Raw genomic sequence first — 21,951 nt, 5'->3', positions numbered from 1 at the left:
TAATATAGCCATACCACTTCCTCTTTTGAATACACCAGTCTTTAACTTGACCAATCTCAGAGTTTTATCCCCAGCTAGCCATAACAAAAAAGAAAATCAACATTCTCTACTGGGCAAACAAGATCTCTCCCTTCCTCTCAAAGGCCACCAGAATCGTAATATGCCTTTCCCCATGGCTATCACAACTTGAGTATGCCCTTCCAATAACAGCATGCGTCTCAAAGAAAAATTCAACACACTTAAATTCTCACCAAAAAATAAATAAATAAAAAACCTGCAAGTTCATCCCTCTTGCACTCAAACAGCACCACTTGCTACCAGTCAAACCAAGAGTAGACCTTCTTTTAGGTTCACAGCTGTTCAAACTACTAAGCAACACCATATTTTCACCCCTAGCAGCAACTAATAGAGCTCTCTCTTCCTACAACCTTAGAAACCATGACCATACAGCACCCACAATACAAGGTCCTAAAACTAAACTCCATAGTACAGATCACACCTTCTCAACACTAAGACCTTTGTTCTGGGAATCGATCCCCCATTAACTTAAGATACAGACTCATCACCAACATTCCAAGCACAATTAAAATCTTATCTCCAAAAATAGTGTCAGCACTTTATCTCACACTATATATCCTAACTTTACCACACCTCTTGCAGCTTAAAAGATTTAATGCCTGCATCTCTCACATCACACATCTGTCTTCCTACCACTATGCACCCTAAACACATCTCACATGATTAGGACTGTGCATTTGCTGTTAACATTTCCTAGTTCTGCAAACTGCACACAAACCACTGTATATTATGAAACTTCATGTCTTATATGTTGTATACTTTGCTGCATAGTGTAAATATGAGTTTCTTTGTTTATACTTGTGATTTTTATTTAATGTATTGTTACTATGCTTCTCCTCAGGCTAAGACTGAAATTGGCATTTCAGATCAGTCCACTACCCTGATTAACAAACTCGAATAAAGTCTGGAAAATACACAAACGTAAAAGTTGGCACTGTTAATATAAGATCAAGTAGAAGTCCCAGAACTGAATGTTATTTATGCTGCACCAAGTGAGGATGAGACAGTGACTACCCTAATGTATAGCCTTCAGGTTATCTAAACCTGGCCTGGCTGCTGGGCAGGACTTCAGAATGAGATGCATTAATTAGCATGCTATACCACCATAGCATCCTGTTAAATTTAATGACATGGTAAATAGTTAAAGTTGGCCTTAAGTGTCAGAAATATTGCAGAGCTTTTTTTTTAATCTTATTCCCTCCCTTTCTCTAGACTGCTACACACAAAAAACTACTTAAATTCAGGAAACAAAATTACAATAACTCAAGTGGAGAAATGGACTTAAAAAAAAAAAAAGATGACCATTTGGGCACGTGCACATAACTGTGCATATACTGATCAAGGAAGGACACAGATTCTTCAAGCAGTAAACTGGGAGGTGAATATTCTCAGGACATGGACAGAAAGGGAACTAACAGAAACTGGACTCAAGGTTTAAGGACCCTATCAAGTAGCAAGAGAAATCTTAACTTAATACTCATCAACGTGGATATTAATGTACACAAGAAAGTTACTCAACAACACTGATTATGCCATGATAAAGTTTGCCATTCCTACAGTGCTGCTCAAAATACAACAAAAACAAAGTCTCAGACTGCAGGAAGGTGGACTTCCATAAAAAATTCACATTATATGAAGAAGAGCAAAAGGCATTGGCAGACAAAAATAGAGCATTTAAGCACCTTAGTATACATCAATGAAAATGTTAGGAAGAAAATAAATGCCTGTATTAGGAAAAAAGGAAAGACCAAAGCCTAGCTGAACAGAACAGTAAGAGATCATCATTCCTAATGTGGTTTTGCTGTTTTTCTGGGAACAAAAGTTAAACAAACAAGGGACTAAAGAAGTGAATGTGTGTATGTGAGAGAGAGAGAGAGAGAGAGAGAGAGAGAGAGAGAGAGAGAGAGCGAGAGAGAGACCGTTTTTTACACTTCCTAATGTGGCTTTGCTGTTTATGTGAGAGTAAAAGTTAAAAAGATAAGGGAATAAAGAAGTGAATATTTGTGTGTGTGCGCGCGCATGTGCAATTGTTTATATCTGTGTGAGACAGAGACAGAAACAGCACATATGAACTTCATACAACTGCAACATGCAATCCATCAGCAAGCTGCCTAACAGTAAAATATACAAGACTCTAATATCTGGCATTACTAACCAGCTCTACTCCCCAGTAAATTAATAGTAAATTTAACAAAGTCCTAGGAAGAGAGCTCCACTATACAGTAAAATCAAGGGGTGGGGATGTACTGCATTCTTTTTCATTTATTTGAACACGAGTGCATGCATGCATGACTATGCTTCTGAGTGTGTGTGTGTGTGTGTGTGTGTGTCTGTGTGCCTGTGTGCCTGTGTGCCTGTGTGTCTGTGTGCCTGTGTGTCTGTGTGCCTGCGTGTCTGCGTGTCTGCGTGTCTGTGAGTCATTAAATACTAAAATAACTTGTATTCCAGATGTAAAAATGTTTCCTCCAACAGTAATTACATATGCTACAGCAAGTCTGAAACATTAGGTGGAGGAACTATTTTATAAAACAAAACAGTTTAACAGATAGCCCGTTCTATAAAACAGCAATAATGCCTTCCGGGTGTTATCAGGGAATTTAAGTCCCTCCAGAGGTGGTAAAGCCCAATGCCACCACTAGGCATGTATTAATTCCCTGATAATGCCAACCCTGTCAGGCATTATTGGGCTTGGAGAACGGGCTGTTAAATTGTTCTGTATTTATTACTATGTACTAGCCCCCAAAAAAGAGAGAGTATTTACCAGTGTAATGGTTAAGTACAAGTAACCCCCGTTATTCGCATGAAGACATCTCTTATTGGAAAATAATTTTGCTTTACTTGTTTATGGCACTTTTTATGACCTCAGCAGCACAGTCTCAGGGTTGTGGAATGTGATTAACACGGACAACTACAAATCTCTGCTGCCTAGCCTAGGTCATGCTAAATGAAACAATACAACGTCTGAACACATAAAATGGTATGATTTTCTTCACACTCTGTGGTAGAGAAAACAGCAGAAATGTAAAAAAAAGTGCACTGAAGAGTTCGAGCACTGAGGAGCATCAAGGTGATATTTGAAAGAGAAAAAAAAAAAAAACAACTTTGATATAACGTTTGGAGCTTAAACTTGTTGTTGTTCTACGATTTCACCACTGAAATGGTTAAGAAAGGTCCCAAAGGCCTTCATCCCTGCACTCTGCATATCAGCATGAGGCGAGGCCTCAAATCATGACACGGGTGCTAAATGGTCTGACTGACCAGAACCAGTGACCGATGTTATACAGTTCAATATTAAGGCAGATGCTGTTCTGACATGTTTCTGTTAGCTATCACACTGTAGTTGGACATAAAGGTCAAACCATACCACTGCATCTGTGATGCTGCCTTGAATACAATGGATGGATGAGCCAATTTACATTAACATCTGAAGTACAAGGTATAGTAGTTACAAAGGTGGCCGTTGCAGTTTAATAAAAAAAAATACATTAATGACTTTGATGTTGGTGAAAATTCAGGGAAACACGTATGGGAGTAGGATCTGATGAGGAGAGAAGAAAATAATTTGAGGTTCCTTTTGCAGTGCACTGTGAAAGACTGATGAACTGACCAAGAGAGTGGTGTGCACAGCTAATGTAACACAGAGGAAAAGAACAGCAGATTACAGAAATACGCAAGTTATCTTTACAGTGTAAAGGGAGTGGCAAGATCGTACCTGGAGTAATATATCAATCCTTGTCCCCATAATGAGAAAAACCAGGACTGTAAGAAAGTATACAACCTACAAATACCAAACTGGTGAAAAGAATGAGGACGTAGGATACAGATACGTAGCTTGGCATACAGACAGTGAAATGCAGAACAGAGTGTTGGGATTTGGAGATACCACAGTTAGCAAGCGGTCAGTGGGGGAGGATGGAGTTGATGATGAAGGACAGACAGGAGATTGTACACAGATAACAGAATATGTTCATTACTGTGTTGTGTATGTATACTACTTACTAAGTTATATAACAGAATATGTTCATTACTGTGTTGTGTATGTATACTACTTACTAAGTTATATATCATTATAGTTTTCAACTAGTTACTCAAATTCACTAATGCAACTGTCTTGTCTTTAACTGCCCTGCCTTTATGGACTGGGTTGTGGCTAAAAGTGTCCAACGACCATCCACTTACCTGGTGGACAAATGTGAAATAAATAAAAAGCTGATATTTCAAAGGATACCATGAAACAACACTTTAAAAACAGGATGGTTTGCTTGCCACATGCACTAGTGTTGACCTATGACCAACTTCTACAAAACTCAGAAGGGTGCAATCACTGCAGAATGTATAAAACATGCATCTGTGGGAGTAGAACTGCTCTCCAAGTCATGCTACCACAAGGCAATGCTGGCAGCAGCAAGGGTTAAATGCATTTCCCATCCAAAGATATAAGAGCTGCTATCTGATTGTCCACCCCCCATAATAACCAAGATGCCATTGTCAATCAAAGCAAGGCCACCAGCAGCAGAGATGGATGTCCTGTTTCTCAGAGAATTTCAGTGCTTTTTGAGAAAGTAAATTATGCAAATATATGTCTAATGCACACTCATGTGACAAACAGACACCAGTCTTCACTATAACTCACCAGCCATAAAATGTTTAACTCATTCCCTCCAGTACAACTATTTTGTGTGTGTGTACCTTTAACTCCCAGTGGGTGTGGTCTGAGTATTTAAAAACTGAAGTTATCACCTTAAAGGTCTAACAAATATTCATTGAAAAAAGTCAAATAACAATATAATTGTGTTTGCCATCATGTATGCTTCAAGATAAAATATTCTGAAACCTTGTATGTAGCATGGTTTAGGAATTATTAATGCAAATATGAACAAGCAAAATGTGATACCTACAGGTGCAGCAGGAGGTAACTGCAGAAAAGCCTGAAGACGCTCTCAGCTGCAACGAGTTTAGGATTACAGGTCCATAACGACCATATCAGGATTTACAAAATGAAGCATGCTAGGGCAAGTTAATGATGCCTACTATGTGTCTGCATCTTACACCTCAACATGAACCATTCACAGCCCTCACTACCAGCATTCTAAATGTCCTTTTCATACACACCTAGGAAACTCTCACAGGCAACTCTTAAAAACTGGTATGTGACCAAAATGTCAGACTTTAAAAATCACAGTTTTTCATCTTACCAAAAGGTGGACCTTTAAGTAAGTTAAAAAATACTCACAAAACACAATATACCTTTAACAACCTCAAACACCAACCAAAAGGGGAAGCAGGGCTATGCAATATAGGCCACAGCTTTTTACTATCTCATCAAAATAATCTACACATTCACAGGTTTGAGGGAAAGCTGTAAAGTTCTATGCAGTCTTTTAAAAGCTGTTTAAAGGTGTCCGATGCTCCACACTTCGACACTGACAGATACCCAATTTCACAGGTATCGAGTACCCTTCAGAAAGTTCACCTCACATTTCCAATCTATGCACTACACTGCACCTCCTCAAGGTGGCTTCCTGTAAAGATATCCTTTTCACAGTTTTAGCTTCAGTCCTGACTTCTGATCAATGTCTGTGTGGAATTTGGAAGTTCTCCTGCTTGACTTTTGCATTCTTTGCAAAACCCAGTGGATCTACGAATACCTGCACTGAGGACCTAAATCAACACCAATTAATACACAAGACTCTTTGGAGGGATAGGTTCCAAACTCAACATATTCCAAGCCTATGCAATAAGTTATCCAAACAAACTACTACTTAGGATATCCTTATGTCTAATCTGATAACTAGACAGGCACACACAATCTCACACAAAGGTTATCATGTACATCCCTCTGCAATTTGGGAGGTGAGCATTAGTTAATGGCTTGAAAGGGTGGTCCTCCTCCCTGCAGCTGTCCATTTACTGCCACCACCATCTCTTTTCAATCAAAGTCAAATGGACTTGCCTTAGCCTCCCTTCCCCAAGAGTTCAACCAGACCCATGTCTGGGGTTGGTGCAGAGACTGAAGACATTGGTGCAGTGACATACTCCTGCCAGACAGGGTCCCCAAACTCCCCTTTCCACCCAACAGCACCCTTGCAAGCTCCACAACTGCTGCCTCTAGGAGGTGTATGCACTCGTCAAGAATGAGCAGCCTCCCTACCAAGTGGTATATTGCCTGTACAGCAGAACATAGCTCACTAGGTACTTAATGCAGACATTACAGCAAGCCTAGGCAGTCTCCCTTCCCCCTAGAATATAGGAGTCTACATAAACCACTCACTCCTATCCTCCCCCATCCTGTCCCCCCCTCCCATCGCCCATGCCTCTAGTTGAAAATGGGTCATCTAGAGTACAATAATTTATTCATATGTACCATGGGGCCAAACGGGGTGACAAGAACTTTTCAGTATTCCTACTTAGAGGTGCATATGGCTAGGCATCTTATGGTCCTCAAGATCTCTTGTTCCTTTTGTGTCCTCCTTGAACGTCCATCTTCCTGACCTCCCCAATGCTTTTGTCTGAAAATACATCCACAAAAGCCCACATCCTTTTGAGTTTTTTTTTTTTTTTTTTTTTTTTTTATGCCCAGTATCTTCAATGTTTTACATTCATATCTCATCTATCAGCATGAATTTTTCCTTTTTTGGTGAAAATAGGGGAGGGGGTTGGCATAATGGTTAAGGTGTTCACCTTATAGACACAAGGTGCAGGGTTCAAGTCTCACATGGGGTAATTGGCTAGGCTTAAAAAATGGCCCACAGGGGCAGTTAGCCTAGTACCAATCTATGACTTTCAAGTTGCTGTGTGAAACCTCTTATCAGATGGCTTTAAAAATGGTTCACCAGTGAATGGGAAATATAGGGAACCAAGCAAATCTAAGTGATTTGAGCAACCATGTTACTCAAGTTACTGAACTGTGCCTTCTCAATTAACATGACAATGTTAACAAAATTAGGTAATACTTACTGTCAATTTCATTACTAAGGGGAGCTGGCACCTCTCTAGTTTTTTTAGGTGGAAGACGGACTCCTCCCCATTACTAACATGATTAACAAAAAATATAGTTTCTGGACTGTCAAGCGATATACAGACTGGTTTCTACGAGGTAAGGACCTAAAATCTTGAACTGGTCTGCTTACAATTGTAGTTTTTCTGTAGCCTCTTTTCTCTAAGTAATTAGATGAGCACTGTGTAATAAAGAAGGTGAGCACAACTCATCCTTACTTAGTCTTGAAAATGATCAACGCATACCTGTTATGCTAACCCACTACGTTCCAAAAACACCAGTACATTTCAAGAAAGGGTCCTATACAGGAACTATATTAAAACTTATGGCAAATTAACAACTAAAGTTATTAGGTTACATTTAATTTTGCAAAGGCACACACACATATTCATTTTTTACTTAAACTAAAGCATAAAAACTGCGACAAATGACCAGTCACACTGGATAATGCCATGACTGCAACAGCAATAAGAATCACAATCCAAATCGGTACCAAAAAAGTAAGCTGCTGCCGCTGAAGGAACACGACCTCAGCACAAAAACAGATGTATGCTGGTGTCAAGGAAATGACAATTTCAAAACAGAACTACAGACATCCATTAAGGATGCCAGGAAAGGCGTGGCACAAATTTAACAATCTTTAAAGGATCTGTAAAATATCCTCCTTTGGGTTTATGCCCAACACCACACATTGGCTTTACTTTAAAATCTGTGCTGAAAATACACCTTTCCTAACATTATTTCTTATATAAAGGGGGAATTGAGGTGTAAACACTTAACTATCAAGTGACTCCTGAAGACAACCCAGTATTCCTGACAAACTGGCAGTGCCAGATACTTTACAGCACTCTTCAGCCAGTGAAGGTAGAAAGAGAGTGTAATAATGAAATTAAGAAAGATCCAACCTGGGAGGTTTGGGAGTGAGCAAAAGATGTCAGCTTACTCATCCTGGAGGGAGAATGCCACTGAAAATTGAATGGCTCGAGCAACTGCTGAGAGCCCAGGAATGGGAAGCAAAGCACTATGTCTGCCAGAGAGTGCAGTGCACACCTGCCAGATGCTGGTTTGTCAAAGCATGCACTTGTGCTAGGGCCCGACACAGTGGACACTGTACAGTACTACTTGTGCAAGGGCCCGACATATTGGGCACGGTACAGTAATACTTCTGTGAGGACCTGACACAGTGGGCATTGTACAGTATTACTTGTGATAGGGCCTGAAACAGTGGGCACTATGCCTTACTTGTAAGCCATCAGATGAAGACAGGAGGACAGAAAAAAGAATGACGAAAACGGAATTACACCTGACTTCTCACCCTTGCTGCCTAGGTAACAAATGAAGTTACTGGTAAAAGGGAGGTAAAAGGGAGGCTCCTCCATGCATTGATGTCGGATGTTAATTGACAGAAAGGATGGGAGGTGATTCAGTGAATTACTGGGAAGGTTAGATGGTCAGGCTAATAAGGATTAAAAAAATGAAAGGTATCATGGTCAACAATGCTTCTCTCAGCCATAATCAGACCAACAATCTTACTGAAACATACAAAATACTGGGGCTGTAGAGAGACTTTCACCTTTAGCTCCATATTTTTTCTTCATCCTTTAATGTCTTCATATTAGCATATTTATATTACTTAAATAGTAGTCTTGCATAGTGCACCAAATGCCTTCTCCCTCTGTTTTGCCTCTATTAAAATTCCTCTCTTTTGAATGCCCCCATGCAATATCTAACCCAGGTATATTTCACATGATTAACTTTTTAAAATGTCAAAATTCATTATGGTAATGACCATGTGATCAAAGTTTTAAAAACTCAAACTGGTTGTACTGAGATTGCTGTACACAGTGAGGATCTGGGAATTCTCCCTTTCCTCACTGTAATGCGACCTTGGAATTGGTACATATAAAAATTAGCAGGGGGAAAAAACAATTGTCCTTTTATCTTGTTGTTCGACTTTTTAAAACGTCAGTCATGTGGTTCTGCCCATATGAATTTCGACTTTTTTTTTTTTTTTTTTAAAGACATCGATCACGTGAACTAGGTCTGTCTACCCTAGAGTACTCCAGTATTTCCTTCCAGGTTGCTGTCATTTTCTCTAGACCTATTTTCATGGATCTAATACTCCTCATTGTTGCCATCTGGAAAGTCATACAACTCCTGCTTAGTGGATACTTGTCTCTCTTTCCAACTGTTTGCTATTATACACTTGATTTCTGACTGTAGCACTCTAAGTTCTCGGTTCTTTCTCCCAAGCCCTGTCCTGTATCCTGCTTACTAGAATTTCCATGTTTTTTCTACCTCCTTCTTAAACCTCTCTCACCATATCTCTTTAGCGGACTCCCATACTTGGAATGCCCATTTATACTCACAGAACATATGTTCCATCAATACCTCCTTCGTGCCACATCTCCCATCACTTGCAGTCACCTTTTCTGCCCCCCTTTTCCAGGCTTTTAGGCAAAAGGAACTACTTGTGCAGTATTCTTATGCTAATCTTGTTTCTCAAATGCACTGCGATTCCTCCACTATCCTCACCACCTTTTTTCATGTCTGCTCTGACATTTCTCATCTTTTCTCCATTTGCTTTTCATATCCCTTGCAATTGTAATAACCTCTCTATTTTTTAAGTCTTCATATACTGTTAGCACTTCTGTCTTTCCACCTTTTTCACAGGGGGTCACCTTTTTTTCCTTATACCTTTGTCTACTCATCCTTAACTTTTCTTCTTTTCTTTTCAGACAGAAATCCAGCAGGTTCATGTAGCTTCAATCACTCTTTAGTGGATACCCCATCAGATTGTCCCGTTTTTAATACAACCCACCCATCCTGCACTATCTTTACTAAGTCTTGCTCCTTCTGAACTCCACTTCTCTTCCACATTTCCTCCTGCTTCTTGTGTATTTGGGTCCTGATCCTTTTTCTCACCACAACAGTTTATTTTACTGGTCTTCCCACTGCAAATTTCCCCATCTGTCCAAGGTCCTTCTAGTCTACAACCAGACAGCCTAAAAATATATTGTAGTAGTGTAACTTAGAAGCATGTAAATGGTGGGGGCTTTTCATTTTGATCCAGTATGTTCAGTATATACTTTCTTACCTCCAAGTTTATACAGTGTCTTCCATCTCTGTCTCTATACGAAGGCCTCTGCATTTGGGTTATTACTTTTCCCTAACTTTCTAATATCTCCCACCCACTTACCAGCATCTAAACTCACTAGAACCATTTTCTATTTACTGCAGTTCAATCATTTGTTCTCCACATTTTTTAAAACACTGGTAGACTTCTTTGTAGGGTTTCATCTGTATTCTGACATCTGCACATTGTCATCTATGCACAGTACAAAGTCGGATGAGATTCCTGTTTCCTTTTCCAGGGCTCTACTTCCTTTGTAACTGCTACTGTAACTTCTCAATTACCAGTCTGAACAATCCTGAAAACAGTGGGCACCTGCTTAGCATCCCCTTTCCACTTTCCCCTACCATAGCTATGTCCACATTTACCATAACCTCCAGTTCTGGGCACCTGAGCACTGTTCTTATTCACATTATGAACCTCTCTCCTATCCCACATGAACTCTCATCCTAATGACTCAAAGACATTATGTACATCAAAAATTGCTAGCTTTCCTTCGTATTTTCCTTTCTTCCCTTTCCATGAATTCTATCAGATGCCACCAACTATGCTCATCTTTCCTACCTTTAATAAACCCATTTTTGTCTCTTTGAATATGAAAAAGATGTTGTGTGAGACATGGAAGAAATGGCTTCTGAGGGTACTCGTAGCAGTATGGAGAGAAAGGCATCTCTCAGATGACTGGAGAATAAGCCTACTAGTGCCAATGTTCCAGAACAAAGGGACATCCACAACTGTGGGTAGTACTGAGGTATCAAACTACATGACTGACAAATGAATACGAACAGAAGTAGAAATTAAGAAGGGCAGGTGGGATTCAGATTGCGATGCAGCACAACTGACCCAATGTTTGCAGTAAGACAGAGTCGAGAAGAAGCAAGAGATGAGAAGAGTCCCAACTAGGCATTCCCAGCCTTGGAGAAAAACATAGGCAAGGTCTCAAGATAGCTTATTTGGGCAGCCCTGGGTAGTCTGAAGTCCAAGAAACATTGGTAGAATTAGTGCAGGCCATGTACAAGGACCCACTGACTCAAGTATGAACAGTGTTTGATCTCACAGAGGAGTTTCTAAATGGGAGTGGGGGTGCATCAGTGTTCCGCTCTGAGCCCACTGCTGTTCATACTAGTGATGGATCAACAAAGCTGCTGTATACAGATAATGTGGCATAACAGTCAGACTGCCCAAGAACTTCAGCAAAGGACAGGGAAATAGAATACAAAACTGAAGACACGTGGGATGAAACAGAGTACAGATAGGACAGTTGCAAGGGCAGCAAATGGGAGGAAATCAGAAGAAGCTAAGAAATGCGATACAAGGAAAAAATGGTGGAATAAGTATCTGGGAGGGGTGGTTGAAGAGAAAGGATGTCTGAATAAGGAGGTCAAAGTTAGAATCAGAGGGGATGCAGCCAACTGGCACAGATTGTCAGGGGTAGTGTAACAACGGTATGACCAATACTACTGTACAGAAAGAAGAACAGTAAAGGCAGAGCAACTGAGGAAGCTAGAGGTGATGGAGATGAAGTGCCTGAGATGGGTAGTAGTAAGGACACTGTAAGACAGATGAAATGGGGACATCAGAGCAGAAGCCATAGTAGCTCCAACTGCACAAAAGATCAAAGAGAACAGATTGGTTCTGGCACATGTGCAAAAAAAACAGAAGGCAATCTGGTGTAGAAGATTTGGGGCTGACAGGAAAGAGGAAACGAGACCATCCAGCAAAGAGGTGAATGGACTGTGTGTGAGAAGACCTGTGGCAGTCAGACATAAGTGTCAAAGAAGGTATCAGAAGGGTACTAAACAGAGAGAGATGGGGATGCTTATGATGATGATTTTGCATTCTTGAATAGTCTGTGTTAGTATCCTCATCTGGCCTACCAACTAACATGTTCATTAGCATCTTGATGTCTGTGTTTGCCAACAATATTAATCTACAGATGCTCGTCTCCAATAGGACCTGCCTCAGGTAATACCGCTACATTCACTTTCCTCACTGACCCAGAGATCTCATTTTCATAGCCTTCCATACTCTTCCACCAGGGTCTGCCAAAGCCATCCCCTCCCCACTTACAGAACTCTCCAGGGTACATCTGAGCTTCTCACCCTTCTTTCCTTCACCTTCCTTACTGATCTAATTTCTTCCTTTGTGATCTCCATGTCTAAGCCTGCTCTCTGGTCTTCTATGGTTCCCTGGCCTTCATTCTCGCACAGCTCCTTGTAGTAAGCCCAAAATATTTCCCTCATCCTCATGTCATTCGCCATCAATCCTGAAATTTCTCCCCCTCATGACCCCACTCTCTCTTCTCTTTGCATTTTCCAACTAAATTTTTACCTACAGACCCCCCCCCCCCCAATATCCACCAGCAATCCTTCAAATATCAGGCAATCTCATTTGCCTTCTTGATCATCTCAGCCTCTGTTTTTATTGTCAGTTCCCCTTGGAGGAGTTCTTCCCTGTCCTTCTCAATTCCTGAGATCTCTTTTGTGCACATTTGCTGTACCAATTGCCCAGTGATTTTTACTCCCCATCTGCCTTCCTGCATGATTGTCCAGAATAAAACTGATGAGAGCAGCTGTAGAAACAGAAACAATCTCAACCATGATTCTCTCAAAGCCCCATTTGTCTGCTATTCCTTTCATTTTTAGCTTGTCCAGTTCCACCCTAACCCTGTTTCTGGTTCTCCTCCAGTGCAACAACACTAATGTATAATCCAAGATAATATCTCTGCTGTATTTCTACCCTCCTTACTTTCTGCATCATCTGCTGGCCCAAAATCTGTACTAAGCAGTTCCTAAAAATGATGTATTCCCTCTTCTATGAGCATTTCCCCCTCAAAAGATCTTCCAGCCTCCACTCAATCAACATTATTTTCTTCAAGGTCCCCCTAGCATTACATTACTCTGTTCCTTTCTACTAAATATATAGTCTTATTCTGGGTCCACTGTCACACTTACATCCCCACCTATGACTTTGTCCCCTTCCCTTTAATCTGAACTCATTTTCCAAAAAATTGCTAAAGATATGCATATCACTATTCGGTGTGTAAGCTTTCCAATCTGCCCACTTTTTTAGCTGATCCTGTCACGTCAAACATCTCTCCTCACTTTTGCAGATTTCCTTGGTGATTACTTGCACTTATAGGTTCATACTAGGCTATCTGCCCTAGGGCATTTATAAGCCTAGCCAGAGTGTGTTTGGCTTTCGCCACCCATTTTAAATTAATTTTGCTATGCCCTTTTTCGAGGTTAGTATACTGTGCCTCTGTCTAACAGTGACACAGAAGTGATACCCGGGGTAAACCTATGATCTCCCATCCACTCATCAAGATTCCTCTTGAAGAGAGTCAATGAGGGACTCTGCCTAACCTGGACTGGGATTTTATTCCAGAGTGAAGGGAGCCTCTGGGTTATGAATCTGCCCCTCCAGCATGTCCTATTTATTTCAGTGCTGAGGTTCAAGTCTCTCGAGCGCGTAGCTCGATGGGATTTGGATTTTTTGAGGTGCAGCATGCCCATTAATTCCGGGTTGGACATGGCTTTATATGTCAGGCACAGATCGCCTCTGAGCAGGCGGTATGCTACTGAGGAGAGCTGGAGTTTCTTTAACCGGGCAGCATATGGCATCTGTTTGAGCCCTTTGATCCTCTTGGTGAGGTACTTTTGGGGTCTTTCCAGTTGCTGCAGGTGTCTGGTAAGGTACATCCCAAAAGGGGCATTGTACTGAATTATGGGCCTGATGAGGGATGAGTAAAGAGGCACGATGACCTCCCCTGATCTAGATGCGAATCCCTTCATGATTAGGTGGGCTATATAAAATGTTTTTCTAACCACTTTGGCCACGTGGTTGTCAAGTGAGAGATTGCTATCAACTTGGGCCCCCAGGTCCCTAATTACTTCTTCTGTACTTAATGGACTACCACCTATGTGGTAATTTGTGGGCACTTTGTTTTTGCCAAAGGGGATAACTATACACTTTTTGGCGTTTAGCTTGAGGCCATGGCTCTGGCACCAGTTGTCTGTTTCTATGAGGCCCTTTTGGAGGATGCTTGTGTCGGCTGGAGAGTCGATTATGGCGCCCAGTTTGCAGTCATCTGCGAACTTGGTCAGCCACAGTCCTTCCGTGTTGGCCTGTACCTCCAAGAAATATATACCGAACAAGAGAGGTCCCAAGACTGAGTCTTGTGGGACGCCACTTGTTGGTTTGGAGTCTGACATGGCTCCAGCAATTCTAACCATATGGGTTCTGTCCTTGAGCCAGTTTGCAACCCATCTAGTGATATAGGGGTTTATATTTAAGCTGGTGAGCTTATCTATAATGCCCGAGTGGGGTATTGTATCGAAGGCTTTTGCGAGGTCCAGGCAGGCTGTGTGGACCACCTTCCCCTCGTCAATGGCCTTGGTGACTGTTTCAAAGAAATCAACCAGGTTTAAGAGGCAGGATCTGCCCTGAAAGCCGAACTGGGTAGGATCCAGTGTCTTTATGTCCCCAGCAGCCCTTAAATGACTTTCTGAAGATCAGGGTTCTTTACTTTATCATCTATTCCTAATGTATTGATGTTTTAGTGCATGGAGTGATTACTCCAGGTCAACTAACTTACTATTCAGCCACCTGAAAAGTGAGTCCATCTCCTCTAGCCTCTTATTTTAAGCACCTCTACCCAAGAGCCACACATTCATCCTCCAAATCACAGACTCTGCTCCACATACTTTCCAGTTTACTCTACTGCCTTCCAACTGTGGCTCTCATTACTCCATCTGCAGCTCCAGCAGCTTTCTGAATTAGATGTTCAACAGATGCTCTTACACCTCATCTTTAAACATAGTCATCTAGTCTCCTACCTCTGCATCCATGCTCTATTACTTCTCCTGAAGAATGCCTTTTCCTTTGTTTTCTTCATCTTGAGCTTTGAAGTTAAGTAGCCACCTTGCGCATGCTTCATAAATTTTTATAGTACCACTGAAATAAGCAATGACACAGTAGTTCACAGCAGAAATAGTATTCACTTAATGAAGTTAAATATAAAAATTAAAAAGAAAAAACTGCAGATATGTGACCATGTAAGAAAATTATTGTAGAAAAAGTCCCAATCAAATGCTAAACAAACAAGACTATAAAACACATGTGAAAAACAAAATAATGCTTTGGACATATTCTCCTCTTCACTCAGTATAGCAGATTACAGCTACAGTTACATTTTGTCAGGCTATAAAAGATCACAGCTGAAATGGATTGTAAAGTGTCAGATCTCTGCAAAATTCTCCAAGATGCTGAAGCAAAACAAAAGGGGAAAAAATGCTGAAATGCAATTGCACTATACTTGTGAGGAACGTCTGCTTCATTACACAAAGGTAAAACTTATAAATAGCAGTAACACCTCTACAACCCTGAGAAAAAAAAAAACTAATTTTGGAAATGTACAGATATCAAAAATTGTTGAAAAGATGCAATTCATGAATGGAAAAAAGAAGTTGTCTTAACATAACGTTCCGTGTTGTAGATCTTTGTTCATTCATTACAGATAGGACCTCGGTTCCGTCCTCAGAACCGATACGGCCATTTTCCAGCTCACGCAAGCCAAAAACTCTCAGCTAAGAACCTACCCACAATGCCCCTCTCCTAGATACTCCAGATAGAGTTTGCCCACCCTAGATAAAAGATGTAGTAATAGGAAAAAAGGTAGGAGGCTCTGTCTGAGCAAATATCCTAACCAGGAGTTCTTAAAGTCCACCAGGAATCCAAGAAGGGGGAAGGAGGGCGGGAAGTAATGAATGAACAAATATCTACAACACAGATGGAACCATTATGGTAAGACATAACTTCTTCATCTGATGTTGTAAATCTTTGTTCATACATTACAGATAGGACTGAGTCCCCAGCTATCTGAGTCCTGGGTGGCCCTAAGGAAGGATATTCCTGAGCACCATAGAACCAAAAGATGCTCGTCCCCTGGAGGCCAAATCCAATTTCTAATGAGATATGAAGGTATGAGGTCTTGCCCAAGTGGCTGCTGCACATATATCATCCATAGAGGCTCTAGAATGAAAAGCTACAGAAGTAGCCGTAGATCTGGTAGAAGGAGCCTTTATTCTGGAAGGTAAGGGTAGCTTATTCTGTTGGTAGATAAAGGTAATGACATTTCTAAGCCAAGAGGAGAACTACTAGAAGGGAGAAACACAACCCACTGAAAAATAAAGTCTCCTCTTGACCTTGTGCCAACAACAAAATATGTGAAAAGGTCGATGTTCAGTCTGAAAGTGATTCAAACAACCAAAGTTTGGGTAAATGGCATGGATTTGAAAACGACAACAGACATGCAAGCTTTCTGAAAAGAAGGAACTATGGCAGTAGTTGATCATTTTAGTCCAAAAAGGGTAAATATTGCAAATTTGTGCAACACTGTAGAAATACTATTGCTGTGTCAAATTTAATGTATGAACAAGGATCTACCCGTCCATCCAAATGCCAAAGTATGCACAAGAACAAACAAGCTCAGCACTGTGACCAATTTTCAACTTTACATTATTAACAGAACTAATAAACCAAACCTGTTGTCGCACTGAACTGCAAGAATTACCCCTTTTAAGAGGTAGAACTGCAAAAAGCCAATGCCACACTTCATGAAGGCAGCAGAAAAACAGATTAAAGATCATGCAGGAGTCTAAGCCAGCACTGTAGAATAGGGGAATTAAGCCCTTGCTATGCTGCAGGTGACCAGAGTTTGTTAAGTGGCTTGGGCCTCTGTAGGAGATGGCAAGGGAGGATGAGAGTGAACAGTTGTTGCTGGTTCACCCATCTGGGGGTGGGGAGTGTGGGGGGGGGGGTGGCACCTAGCAGGAGCACTAGGTATTACATTTGGACTTATACAGATCATTGAACAAGATTTTAAAACATTTAAAAGAAGAACCCTATGGAGAAATTCAAAAACTATACATCACTCTGATATAACCACATCACTTCCTCATATGTGCAACACAAGAGTTTTCACTGGTTAAGAAATATAAATTAGAATTGGCCTGCATTTTTTTTCTATTAAGTGGACCTAAACACATCAAAGCTCTACCCAACAACATAAATGTGTTTTAATTTATTATTATATATACACAGATAAAGTAGAAAAGTCTGATTTTTAAAGAGCCAGTTCATCTTTTTTGTAAAATAAAAAAAATGTTAGTTTGAAATAAAACACTGAAAATCCCAAAGTTATATACCTACATTCTCAGGACTATACATGCTGAAAATGTTGAAGTTTCAATATTTTTAATATGCTGTTCTTATGACAGAACTAACAACCAAAATAACTGCTGCACAGAACTGCAAGAATTACCTCTTTCAGATAGAAACACACAAACTCACAGATGCAATCCATGAAGTCAGGCCTCACAAGTAGCACAAAGAAGTGGCCACAAGAAGTGAACAAAGTAAGAATGCTCACTAAAATGATTAAAAGTGCTTCTCTTACTCAATTTGCTATTCACACTCATTACTGAAGCACAAGGAAGGAAGGTGCCCCTTCTGCAGTTAGACTGACAGGGAGCAACAGTGGCTACAGTGAAGTGGACCATTTTCAGTATTCATTTCATATTAATAAATAAAGGTGGATACTAAGGAAAAGTTAGCACAATCATGGGTTGGAAATTTGAGTAAATACATACTGTCGAGGTAATTTTTCTTTACAGTGAATAAAGGAAAGTGGCTATCAATGTCTTAGACCTGGAAAGTAGATAATGGGGGTTCTGGCTCCTCAACGTGGATATGCTGAGTCTAGTGGTGAGGAATGCTGCTATTGCATACACAAGAATCTGACAGGTAAGACAAGAACTGTTGAAAAACTGCAATTATTAAAAAGCTGGCACAATCTATATTCAAACATCCCAGTAAGAATCGCAGAAACTGACAACAATCTAGGTTTGTGAAATGGTTGCTGAACTGTCAGCAATGAACATAAAACAACATTAAAACTGCCAACAAGCATCATATCACTTCACCAGGGCCCACCACTTGAAAACAGTCCAGTCAGACTTGTACAAAAGAAAATAAAGCACAATCTAACTTTTTTGAAGAAAATTGGATACTTCAGCGGCTGTAAGCTGAAGTGCTAGTTTCAAAAAGCTCATGAAAGTAAATGCCCACAGTACTGTAAACTCTATATTACTGGTTTAGACTCATAGATCTTTAAAACCTATGTCCTGTTTTTAAACAAATACTGTATTGGAGCAAAGCCAAAGGCCAAAATCACTAGCAATTATTACACACACAAACTTGCTTACTGACAAGCTATTGTCTGTTTTAGTTACCAGTAAACTCTATTGTTGGTGAACATACCCCCCATCAGCAGAGGTTACCCTCTACTTCAAAAGGAGCAAGAGTCAATGAAACATCCAAGCTCAATACTTCTCTATGGGAAAGCAATGGTATTATCCCATTTAAAACATAAACTTTCTTAATAAAAAAACATACAGCTATCTTAGGTTAGACCCCCCCCTCCAAAAAAAATGTATATATATATATACAATATATAGCGTACTTCATAGTCAACCACAAAGGGTGAAGTACAGGCAAAATGCATATGATACATGACTTTCAACCTGACAATCATTCAAAAACAAAAAGCATGTTACTTTGCATCACCCAGAAACTTAAACAAATACTCACCATCACCTCTCTTTGTGGCACACCAATAGAAACAACCAACTCATTCAAGCCCCTCAGTATGTGGCTAGACCAATCACTAACCTTCAATACCCACACAGAAAAAAAAAAAACTGAGAGCAAAAGTTAACTCACTTCTCTTCTGGGCCAGGAAAATCTCATACTACCTAACCAAACCAACCAGGGCAGCAATAAGTAAAGGAGTTATTCTGGCTCAACTTGAATGTGAACTACCCATAATAGCCACAATCTCTGAAGAAAAACTTCTCCATACTACAGACTATTAAAAAGAAAATATGTTGCTTCATCACTAATTCAACCCCTAATGAGCACCACTGTCTCACCATCAAAAAAGTCAAATGGCTCCTAGTGCACTACAGAGTTGACCTGTTATTAGGATCCTTCATCTTCAAACTTCTCTAGCCTAACTCATTCCCATTACTAGCTGCCAAATTTTATATTAAACACACATGCTACAACCTCATACGCTTCTCCAAAGCAACCCTCTTACAAACCAGGCTAAACTGCATTGGCTACTCTTTCTACATTCTTGGTTCTAGAATATGGAAATCCCTCCTCAACCACCTATAGTACAATCCCCCTTTCTCCACCTTCAGAGCTAAACTTAAAAAAAAATTCTTCCACACCTAATCAAAGTGTACACGGCACACAACAGACTACATCTTGTAACTTTCTTCAAATACTAACACTTCCCAATTCCCCTACTCTGACACACATTACTCCACAGCATTTCCATTATGACATAAACCTGAAAAATAATAATGTGGATTATAAAATTTGCATTTATTTTGTAATTGTTGCTACATCTATTAATTATTGTATAGTTTTATTTATAATTATTTTCTGTTCTGTTTTTGATAAGTATAGCTTACTGCCTCTCTGTTCTCCCCCTCTTTTTTATTCACCCCTGCGTTACCTGTAAATGGTCAGTTGTAATCAGTGCATCACCTAGGAAATCAAATGTAAAACAAAATAAAAACTGCTCAAGAATTCAAATTTTAAACGTTACACTAATTCCCTTACAAAGTTAATAGAACAAGCAAAATCAGTGGCTGAGAGGTATGACTGCAACAAAGTACACTCCACTGCTCTCACTCAGAATATATCAGCGTCTGTATTTTCCGGGTCCTGGAAAGCTACATCCAGCACAGGAATAATACCGTAGTTGTAAGAGGCGACTATGGTTATAAGTAACTCTTGCATACAGGACTGAAGCTAGAATTTCTGGACGTGTAGACCAACATTCACGTTCTTGTTACACAAAACTCCCCAAACTGTACCATCGCTCCTCATGGTACATCTCTCTGGACTCGGCTGCTATTGTTTTGGATGTTTACTAGCAGCACTTTAATTTAATTTGAAGCAGGGTCATATAATACACTTCTTCAAAAAATTAACCTGTACATCAAAGTTTCCATGTTCACGGTTATTAAATCTATGATCAGTGTCATAAGCAAAGAGCTGTAAACCAATCAATATTCCACTTTATACTACTATTTCATCATAGCTCAATTTCCACGGGAGACAAAATACATGCAAATGCTACAGCTGCTCTGCAATACATGGGTGTTGGAGCAAAACAGTTCAAATATGTGTTTTTGGATTTCCTACATAAAAGTCGTGTCAAATACATTACAACTGCTCAATTGGATATATGCACTATAGGGCAAATTCAGAACTGTTGACTGCCTTGAAAAAAAGCACTGCAAAAATCCAGTGTAATGTGTCAAAGAAACTCACCCACGCTGAAATAAAGTTCTGCACTTTTACAACACGAAAAGCTCTGCTTTTCCGTCCCATGAGTATGACGTAATAACTAAAGCTCGCAATAGTTGTTCGTTCGCTTGAAAGGGACGTGTTAAAACGAACGTATTGGTAGTAGAATTTCTGTTACAGACTGGTTATGCCTCCGAATGCAGTAAAAGGTCTTTTTAAGTCTGACTGCTGTAGTTCTATCTGGAACTGTTAATTTATTAAGCAAACTGAGAAACTATACGCCTTAACTATCCCTGTTTTTTTATTTAATGTGTATCCCTGTTCTTAATCCCTCCTAAAATTTGCGGCTGTTGGAGAAACGGTGGTGCAGTTCACTTAATTCTGACAGTAATATTAGTAGTAGCCTTTTACCTTCAGAAATACATAATGTTTGTTAATTTTAACTTGTTAATACATCTTGATTACTTTTATGTAAATGTGCCTATGTCACAAGTGATGATTCATTAAAGGTGTTTAAAAAATAAAATATATATATTAAGTCACATTTGTCTTAATACCTCGTTAATAGTACTAATATTTTAAAAGTGTCCCTGATTATTTCTGAATTTGTACCTGATTCTGATGTCCCTAACTTGTCGAGAATTATGTGTGAAACGCTTGTTAAACTCTACTAGGAATCTCACAGCATAGTTAACCTGTTTTGTTTGTCCTTAAGATTTTTGATGAATTAACATGATTCAGTATTATTACCACTGATGCTATTTAAAAATAATGGAGGTGCTATAGCATACAATATGAACATTTTACAACTAAAAATGAGATAGCTCCTCATAAAGAGTTGAGAGGTATTGTTCATCACCGATTTAATGTACATTTGCCTTTTGTCATCTTTTTAGTTCGCATTTTGTTTTCCCTCCTAGCAGTTTTGCTTTTCTGATGAAATTTGGATTATAACTGTGAACTAGGTGGAGCTAGAACACTTTTAAACTGATCCTGTTTTTCTCTGAGTGTCTGTAAACTGCAACCATGTTCTCTTTCTCTCAATTTCTTGCATCATTTAGATGTTTCAAAATAATTTTAACATTTCTTTTTGTTATATATCACTTTGGACTAGTGCTTTTGCTACCTGTGATAAGCATTATTCCAGTTGAATTGCATGTAAAGGACCTCAAAAAAAGATAGAAATTCTTGCAGTTTCTGTTGGTCATATAAATTTAATATTTTTAAACATATTCTACAATTTCCACATGTAAAGGAACCACTGTTAAGCACGTTTTCATCTTTCCCTAGGAGAGTTTTAATTAATATCCCTTGCCTTTCAAAAATACAATGCTACTTTCATAGGAAGATAAAGAAG

The 21,951-nt window shown here is 39.7% G+C and overlaps 1 protein-coding gene across 1 annotated transcript in view; it reads right to left on the bottom strand.

The window, feature by feature from the left end:
- RPP14 (ribonuclease P/MRP subunit p14) overlaps positions 1–20,900 on the bottom strand; it is a 461,268-nt gene extending 440,368 nt beyond the window's left edge. Inside the window, exon 1 of the mRNA XM_044078796.1 lies at positions 20,619–20,900. The gene's annotated coding sequence lies outside the window, so the exon portion shown is untranslated. The remainder of the gene's footprint in view (positions 1–20,618) is intronic.
- Positions 20,901–21,951: the final 1,051 nt, after the last annotated feature.

The sequence above is a fragment of the Protopterus annectens genome, chromosome 7.part1 (genome assembly GCF_019279795.1).
Source record: "Protopterus annectens isolate FY-2018-M chromosome 7.part1, PAN1.0, whole genome shotgun sequence".
Lineage (NCBI taxonomy): Eukaryota > Metazoa > Chordata > Ceratodontiformes > Protopteridae > Protopterus > Protopterus annectens.
The sequence above is the reverse complement of the archived record's forward strand: the minus strand, read 5'-3'. Positions and strand labels throughout refer to the sequence as shown.